Here is a 9,711-nt window from a genome sequence, read left to right as displayed (position 1 = left end):
AGTAAGTACTTTATAAGACCTGCCCTGGAGTCAGTTTCACTCCTTACTGTAGAGTAAGTACTTTATAAGACCTGGCCTGGAGTCAGTTTCACACCTCACTGTAGAGTAAGTACTGACCTGGACTCACTGCCCTGGAGTCAGTTTCACTCCTTACTGTAGAGTAAGTACTTTATAAGACCTGCCCTGGAGTCAGTTTCACTCCTTACTGTAGAGTAAGTACTTTATAAGACCTGGCCTGGAGTCAGTTTCACACCTCACTGTAGAGTAAGTACTGACCTGGACTCACTGCCCTGGAGTCAGTTTCACTCCTTACTGTAGAGTAAGTACTTTATAAGACCTGCCCTGGAGTCAGTTTCACTCCTTACTGTAGAGTAAGTACTTTATAAGACCTGGCCTGGAGTCAGTTTCACACCTCACTGTAGAGTAAGTACTGACCTGGACTCACTGACCTGGAGTCAGTTTCACTCCTTACTGTAGAGTAAGTACTTTATAAGACCTGGCCTGGAGTCAGTTTCACACCTCACTGTAGAGTAAGTACTTTATAAGACCTGGCCTGGAGTCAGTTTAACCTCCCACTGTAGACCCTAACCTTAACCCAGTACTTGTGCGCTCTGCTTGCGCAAGTGAGAAAACAACAATTCAAGGTACAAACCATTGCTAGAACTAACTAGAACTAGTTCTAGTTAACTAGAACTGCACTCTGTCGAGGTGCCAACTTGACCCTTGTGAACAAGTAGGTCATGTATGTCCTAGTAACTAACTAACACCTACCTACTAATGTATGGCCTACTAACTAACTAACACCTACCTACTAATGTATGTCCTACTAACTAACTAACACCTACCTACTAATGTATGTCCTACTAACTAACTAACACCTACCTACTAATGTATGTCCTACTAACTAACTAACACCTACCTACTAATGTATGTCCTACTAACTAACTAACACCTACCTACTAATGTATGGCCTACTAACTAACTAACACCTACCTACTAATGTATGTCCTACTAACTAACTAACACCTACCTACTAATGTATGGCCTACTAACTAACTAACACCTACACAGCCTAACGCAGTACTTGCGCGGTCTGCCTGGTGCAAGTAATGATAAAAAGCTTATTCGAAAAAAACAACAGATTGACACTGCTGTCGTCCAATCAGAACACTCCAACAGAGCTGTTATGTGATGATGTCATATGTTTGTGTCCGTCTCCATAGCGACCTGCTGAGAGTGGGCGTCACCCTGGCGGGTCATCAGAAGAAGATCCTCTCCTCCATTCAGACGCTGCGGATCGACAAGAGCCCGCCCACTCTGGCCTTCTGACCAATCAGAGCCCGCCCACCCTGGCCTACTGACCAATCAGAGCCCGCCCACCCTGGCCTACTGACCAATCACAGCCCACCCACCCTGGCCTACTGACCAATCACAGCCCACCCACCCTGGCCTTCTGACCAATCAGAGCCCGCCCACCCTGGCCTACTGACCAATCACAGCCCACCCACCCTGGCCTTCTGACCAATCACTGTCCTCCACCCCACCCCTATGAACCAATCACAACACTCAGGAGACCCGGCCAGCCAATCAAGACCCTGCAATGGCCCTGCGGAGATCCCGCCCCCTCTGCCACACGGACCAATGGGGGAGCCTGAAGAGAAACGGAGCTTTGTGACATCACAGGTTTGAGGGACACACCCCTCCTCCTTACAGCTTCCTTATTGGAGAAGCAGCAGGCTGTTGATTGGCTGTACAGCCTGTCCGTCAAGACCAGATGACAAAACCAGCCAATCGGAAGTCTCAGGTGGCTCTGATTGGACGCTTCATGAACCTTCAAAGCTTTGACGGACAGGCTGCCCTCAGCCAACCAGCTTCCAGCTCGTTGGCGTCGCCAAATGTAAAACCCACTCTGATTGGATGAAGACCCATGGTGTCATCAGCCAAGCTCCGCCCAGTGGGAGGGAACTCATTTTTGACAGATTGGTCATTGATTGACAGCTGTCAATAGAAGCAAGCCCCTCCCACTCCCAAGGTTTTACCCAGAATGCTTTGTGTCCAACAGGAATTATCCCCGTTGAGGAGGGAGATGTTACAGTGAAACTGGTGACCTGTCAAAATAAGTGACCATGTTCTGGCAAAAAAAAAGAAAAAAAATGATTTGAATGATCATAAAAACACATCAAAAATGTCTTGGTATTTTGTTTCTTTAAAACTTTGATAATTTGTATCGTTGTGATACTGATAAACATGAAGGTATGAAGGTTATACTGTGTTAGTTCCATGGAGAACCACTAGAGGGCGCTAGAATCCCCCTGGGTCACTGAGTTATTTCTTACTTCAGGTCATACAAGAACTGACTTCCTAAATAAACCAACCTGATCTGGTTTTAGTCATTCTTAACTCCTTATCCTCAAACTTATTTGCCCTTTTTTTTTACTATTTTGAAAAACATTTTTAAATATTTCAAATAGCTGATCTACAGCTCACAACGTGTCAATGTAGTTTGGCTATTTGAAGTGTTTAAAATGTTTTTTCAAATAGTATAAAAGGGTTAAAGGGGGCCTGTCACCTAAAGGGTTACTGTCACTTTAAGAATCATCTTAAGAAACAAGTTAATATTTTTATGATGTCAATGTGGGGGATGCGCAATTATAAGCCAATCAAATGAATTGTCTGTATAGCCTGACTGTATGACTGCTTACTGTACTGGTCAGCTGTTGTTGGGGGGCGAGGGGCAGATTACACTGTGACATGAGCTTCAGACTGTTTCAGACCGTTTTCAGAGAAGCTCATGTTACAGTGTAATCTGCCCCTCAACCCCTTTAGGTGACAGTACCCCTTTAAGGGATTTTCTGTCCGTTTTAGTCGACAAAATCAGGTGATTTTACTCATATGGATATGAAACATCAACTGATGATTTTACTCAAATAAGTACTGATTTATTTAAATAGTAAGAAAATAAATCAGTTTCCTCCAAAATGTCGAATTTCACTACCAAATGTAACTGAAAACTGATGAAACTAATAGAACGTCCACAGGGATGACTTTTAGTTTATTTTATTTTTTAGAACTCAGTTCTTATGACGGTGGTTTGGTTTTTTAGCACTTTTTCATAGCGGTTGTTTTTGAGTTCGGTTGACATTTCATAAATATGAAAGCATTTATTGAACACGTTGTTTCTTATTATGGCAGTGAAATGATGATCCTTGTTGACGGTGTTTACATATAATCAATAATAAATATTGATTGATCGCAGAGTGTTGTGGAACGGCTCTCTAAGACCCAGGAGGGCTTCAGCCACTGGTCCGCTGAACTGTCACTCAAAACCACTGACCAGCCAATGGCAGCGCAGCAACCCAACGGGGCGGGACTACAAATCTATCGCCACGGGAGAGTGATTTTAGCAGGTCTTTCAGTCCGACTGTATCCAAAAAGCAACTGGGTTAAGCACTGTTAGTCCCACCAGTTTAACATTCACCAGGTTAGCATTCACCAGCATCGTCAGGGTTATCATTTCACCAGGTTAGCATTCACCAGCTTCGTCAGGGTTAGCATTTCACCAGGTTAGCATTCACCAGTGTAGACAGCTTAGCATTTCACCAGGTTAGCATTCACCAGTGTAGACAGCTTAGCATTTCACCAGGTTAGCATTCACCAGCATCAGCAGGTTAGCATTTCACCAGGTTAGCATTCACCAGCATCGGCAGGTTAGCATTTCACCAGGTTAGCATTCACCAGCTTCTTTGATACTCAGACTGAAAGACCTGCTAAAAACACTCCCCTGTCACCACCTTGGGCTGCACTGTTGCATCATGGGAAGTCCTGTAGTCCTCAGCGATTCAGCCACGGGTCGGCTGAACTGTCACTCAAACCACTAATAAGCCAATGACAGCGCAGCACCAAAGAGGGAGGGACTAAGGATCACTAGAGGACGCTTTGTAGTTCTCACATTGACTGGACTGTTGCACCATGGGAGGATTTGTAGTCCTCACATTGACTGGACTGTTGCATCATGGGAGGATTTGTAGTTCTCACATTGACTGGACCAATGCATTGTGGGATGATCTGTAGTCCTCACATTGACTGGACTGTTGCACCATGGGAGGATTTGTAGTTCTCACATTGACTGGACTGTTGCATCATGGGAGGATTTGTAGTCCTCACATTGACAAGACTGTTGTATCATGGGAGGATTTGTAGTCCTCTTTATTGACTGTACTGTTGCATCGTGGGAGGATTTGTAGTCCTCACATTGACTGGACTGTTGCATCATGGGAGTTTTTGTAGTCCTCACATTGAAGACTGCTGCCATGTGTTCTGTTTACTGATTGGACAGAATCTCACAATCCTTGACGTCCTATTGGCTGATCTCCACGGGAAGAGAAGTGATGTCACTTCATGTGTGCAGTTATATACATTGTGTTTAACTGAGTCTCGCAGACACATTTTTAAGGTTAAACATTTTAACATTTTATTTCCAAATGACCATATTTGGAGTGTCTTATCTTCCTCTTCCGGTGACATCAGCTGTTACCATGGTGATATGCAGGTGTTTTTTGTACTTTTTTTATATAAAAATCAAATTATAATGAAAATATGAACAATATGTTAATTGATGTTATAACGAGAAGGTTCATTGGATTCTCAGCCAATCATAATAAAGATGAACCAACATTCTGTGTGTGTGTGTGTGTGTGTGTGTGTGTGTGTGTGTGTGTGTGTGTGTGTGTGTGTGTGTGTGTGTGTGTGTGTGTGGTGCGTGCGTGCGTGCGTGCGTGCGTGCGTGCGTGCGTGCGTGCGTGCGTGCGTGCGTGCGTGCGTGCGTGCGTGCGTGCGTGCGTGCGTGCGTGCGTGCGTGCGTGCGTGCGTGCGCGGTGGTCAGATGAGCGGCTGTCCCGTCTGAACAAACAGCGGCCGATATTTTATGCCCGAGAATCTCCCCCGATCTAGACCAGCCCCCCCCCCCCCCCCCCCCCATGGTTAAATGCCCTGATTGGGGAATTCATTGGGCCAAAAACAGACCCAAAACAACGATGGTTTAGTGATGAGTCATCACTTTTCACAAGGTGTATGGGGTCCATATTTTGGCCCAAGGAATGTTTTTTTGTGGAAAACAAATGCTTGCAATGGATTCAGAATAATTAAAAACACTTAAAAACACCCCCTGGGATGTGAGGGGTTAGACCCCTCACATCCCACTTAAAGCATATTTTTGGGAGTGATTTTTTTCCCTTATAGTTTTGATTGAAACCTTTATTTATTCTGGAAAGAGCATTGAGGTTCTCCCTCATTTGCAATGCTGACGAGATTACAAACACAAAAATCAACAATTCACTAGTTTGCAAATCCCGCCCCATTCTGCCCTGTTACTAGGCTGGGACATTAACCCTGGGCAGATTGTTTTTATAGTGGCAGTGAATGGGATTTTTTTATTTTTTCATAGCCTCATTACAGCTATATAAAGTACCAAAGGAAAAACATCTAGGTGATATTAATAAAAAGGGAAGACAAAGGTACAGTAGTTACATTGCAAAACAGGGGGTTTCCCGAAAATATATGTTTTAATTTGTTTAATCCCAGTGGGACAGAATCACTATTGCAGATTCTTTTATAGTGGAAGTGGATGGAATTTTTTTTTCCTTCATAGCCTCATTACAGCTATATAAAGTACCAAAAAAAACACATCTACGTGATATTAATAAAAAGGGAAGAAAAAGGTACAGTAATTACATAGCAAAACAGTAATTTTCCCCCGAAAATATATGTTTTAATTAGTTTAATCCTCTGGATCAGAGAGAGAATAGAAATCGCGCATTGCATCTTGGGTAGGAAGAGGAGAACTAGAAAAGAAAATTTCTAAGAAATTTTAAGTGTGCCTGCAGCTCGCTAAGTGTGTGCAACCTTGTATGTGTTAACATTAGCATATTTGTTAGCATTAGCATTTGTTAGCATTAGCATGTGTTAGCATTAGCATTTGTTAGCATTAGCATTAGCGGTTACGTTTTGCGCGTTTGTGGTGCCCCCTATGGGTCGAAGTGGAAATGCTTTTGGGTATATGTTCAGTATAGCGCCCCCACTTGTGGTTAAATGTGGTGTTGACTGGATGTTTCGTTTTATTTATGGCTACTTCTTACAAAACGGGCTCCTCCCGCTAACTTTGGAACCCTGTTACGGAAGAACGGTATGGACTATCAAAATATCGTTTAAATATGTTTATCGCATGAGTCCATAGATCGTGTGTATCGATTTTTGTGACATTTGGAGAAAATATGTAGGAAAAGGAGCAAAAAGTGTGTTATGAAGAAAATTCAAAATGGCGGAAAATCTATCCTGACGCAAATGGGCGTGGCCTATATGAGGAGATGCGTCATGACCCAAGGAATCCAGGGAAAAAGGAATTTTAATTTTCCGACCCACGGTTCAAGAGTTACAGGCCGAAAGGTAAAGTGGACTGTTATAGCGCCACCATGAGGCCAACTGACAAAATTATTTTTTATTTAATCCTTGATATCATTATAAATCTCCTCTCCAAGTTTTGAAACTGTAGCCCCTATGGTTTGCGAGAAAAAAAATATTGAATGTGAGTTTTTGCGATTCCCATTATAAGTCAATGGGTAAAATTAATTCACTAATAAATTAATATCAATTAAACGATACAACTTTTCTCTTAGAAAAGTAATAGCACCCCATTCCCGGCCGAGCCGCACGTTTTGATGTATATATTGCGGCGGTGGCGTAAATGGTGCGGCAGTTATTACGTGCCGAAATTCTGTCGGAACATATATATATACTAGAAAAGAAAATTTCCAAGAAATTTTAAGTGTGCCTGCAGCTCGCTAAGTCTGTGCAACCTTGTGTAGCGGTTGGTGTTAGCATTAGCGTTAAGTTTTTTGAGAAAAAAAAAGTTTTTTGAGAGAAAAAAAATTTGAGAAAAAAAATTTTTTTGAGAAAAAAAAATTTGAGAAAAAACAAATTGAGAAAAAAAAATTTTTGAGAAAAAAAACATTTTTGAGAAGAAAAAAATTTTTTTTTGAGAAAAAAAATGTTTTGAGAAAAAAAAATTGAGAAAAAAAATTTTTTGAGAAAAAAAAAAACTAGAAGAGAAAATTTCTAAGAAATTTTAAGTGTGCCTGCAGCTCGCTAAGTCTGTGCAACCTTGTGTAGCGGTTGGTGTTAGCATTAGCGTTATTTCATTTGACGCAACCCGCGTGTCTGTATGACAAACGGTTCACGAGATCAAGGGTCACTTCCTGTTTGGTGAGGGGCACTTCCTGTTTGGCGAAATAGGCCCCAATTAAGGTCATGGACGATTAATGAATTAAAGCTGCAAGCAGCGATGACCAGGCCCTCGCAGCTCTACCCACGTCACAAGGCCAGCAGCCAATCAGAAACCAAACAGGAAGTCAGCCATTTCGACTAATTAGTGGCGTTTTGGAGCATTTTTGGCCGTTATCACGGGTCGCACTTTAACGACAGTTTTTTGAGAAAAAATTGTTTTGTGAGAAAAAAAAATTGAGAAAAAAACTTTTTTGAGAAAAGAAATTTTGAAAAAAAAATTGTGAGAAAAAAAAATCTTGAGAAAAAAAAATGTGAGAAAAAAAATTTTTGAGAAAAAAATAATTTTGAGAAAACAATTTTGAGAAAAAAAATTTGAGAAAAAAAAAATTGAGAAAAAAAATTTTTGAGAAAAAAAAATTAGAGAAAAAAATTGAGAAAAAAAAAAATTTGAGAAAAAAAAATTGAGAAAAAAATTGAGAAAAAAAAATTTGAGAAAAAAAATTTGAGAAAAAAAAATTTTGAGAAAAAAAATTTGAGAAAAAAAATTTGAGAAAAAAAAATTTGAGAAAAAAAAATTGAGAAAAAAAATTTTTGAGAAAAAAAAATTTTTGAGAAAAAAAATTTGAGAAAAAAAAAATTTGAGAAAAAAAAATGTGAGAAAAAAAAATTTTGAGAAAAAAAAAATTTTGAGAAAAAAAAATTTGAGAAAAAAAAATTTGAGAAAAAAAAAATTTGAGAAAAAAAAATTGAGAAAAAAAAATTTGAGAAAAAAAGAAAAGGTATGACACCAGCCGCAAGTCTGTACGACAAACGGTTCATGAGTTATAGAGGCACTTCCTGTTTGGTGAAGGGCACTTCCTGTTAAAGAGGGGGCGAGGCTTAATCAATTACAGCTCATCCCTATTGGTCGGAAAAAGACCAAAGTTGTGTGAGCATTTTACATTTTAAATGACGTTGCTAGGCAAAAGTATGGCAGAGTTATGTGGCGCCAAAGTTTCTGGTTTTTTTTCGGAGTCCCCCATTCAAAGTCAATGGAGTTTTTGGGCGTAGTTTTTTGCGAATTACGTCGCAATCGTATCGCGGATCGGAAAGAAAAGTAATAGCACACCATTCCCGGCCGAGCCGCACATTTTGATGTATATATTGCGGGGGTGGCGTAAATCGTGCGGCAGTTATTACGTGCCGAAGTTTCCCCCATTCTAAGTCAATGGGGTTTTTTGGCGTCGTTTTTTGCGAATTACGTCGCAATGGTAACGCGGATCGGAAAGAAAAGTAATAGCACACCATTCCCGGCCGAGCCGCACGTTTTGATGTATATATTGCGGCGGTGGCGTAAATTGTGCGGCAGTTATTACGAGCAGAAATTTGCAAGAACATTACTTACTGACTGACTGACTGACTTAAGTATGGCGGATTACAATAAGTGTTCTGCTATTGCATAGCAGGCACACTTAATTATGACACCAGCCGTGAGTCTGTACGACAAACGGTTCATGAGTTATAGAGGCACTTCCTGTTTGGCGAAGGACACTTCCTGTTACAGAGGGGGCGGGGCTTAATCAATTACAGCTCATCCCTATTGGCCGGAAAAAGACCAAAGTTGTGTGTGCATTTTAAAGTTTAAATCACGTTGCTAGGCAAAAGTATGGCAGAGTTATGTGGCGCCAAAGTTTCTGGTTTTTTTTCGGAGTCCCCCATTCTAAGTCAATGGGGTTTTTGGGCGTCGTTTTTTGCGAATTACGTCGCAATCGTATCGCGGATCGGAAAGAAAAGTAATAGCACACCATTCCCGGCCGAGCCGCACATTTTGATGTATATATTGCGGGGGTGGCGTAAATTGTGCGGCAGTTATTACGAGCAGAAATTTGCAAGAACATGACTTACTTACTTACTTACTGACTTAAGTATGGTGGATTACAATAAGTGTTTTGCCATTGCATGGCAGGCACACTTAATAAGTATGGCGGATTACAATAAGTGTTTTGCCATTGCATGGCAGGCACACTTAACTATAATCTGTTCTCCTCCAACATCTCCTCACATAATAGGCTGGCTTTTCGTAATTCTGCCCATTTAAAATATATGTACCCAAACGTAACAAGTTAGACCATTGATAAGGTCCATGTGAACTAGTCTGTTGAAGCTTATTCATTACAATGATCGCAAACGCTATGGTCGCGAGCGGCCTGGCCGTGCTCCGCAGTGCGTACAGCCGGTGAAAGACGGCTCCCACTTTCTCCGACTGCAGAACTCCACCCCCGCTTGCAAAAAGTGAATGTATTTTTCTGGTTGGCCAGTCAGGGAGTCTCATGGACCAATCAGAAGGCTGACAAACGGTGAATTAAGACAAATACACAACAACAAAAAACTAGAAAAGAAAATTTCCAAGAAATTTTAAGTGTGCCTGCAGCTCGCTAAGTCTGTGCAACCTTG

This window comes from Nannobrachium achirus (assembly GCF_963921795.1).
Source record: "Nannobrachium achirus genome assembly, chromosome: 14".
In the NCBI taxonomy this organism is placed as follows: domain Eukaryota; kingdom Metazoa; phylum Chordata; class Actinopteri; order Myctophiformes; family Myctophidae; genus Nannobrachium; species Nannobrachium achirus.
This window is presented reverse-complemented; position numbering follows the sequence as displayed.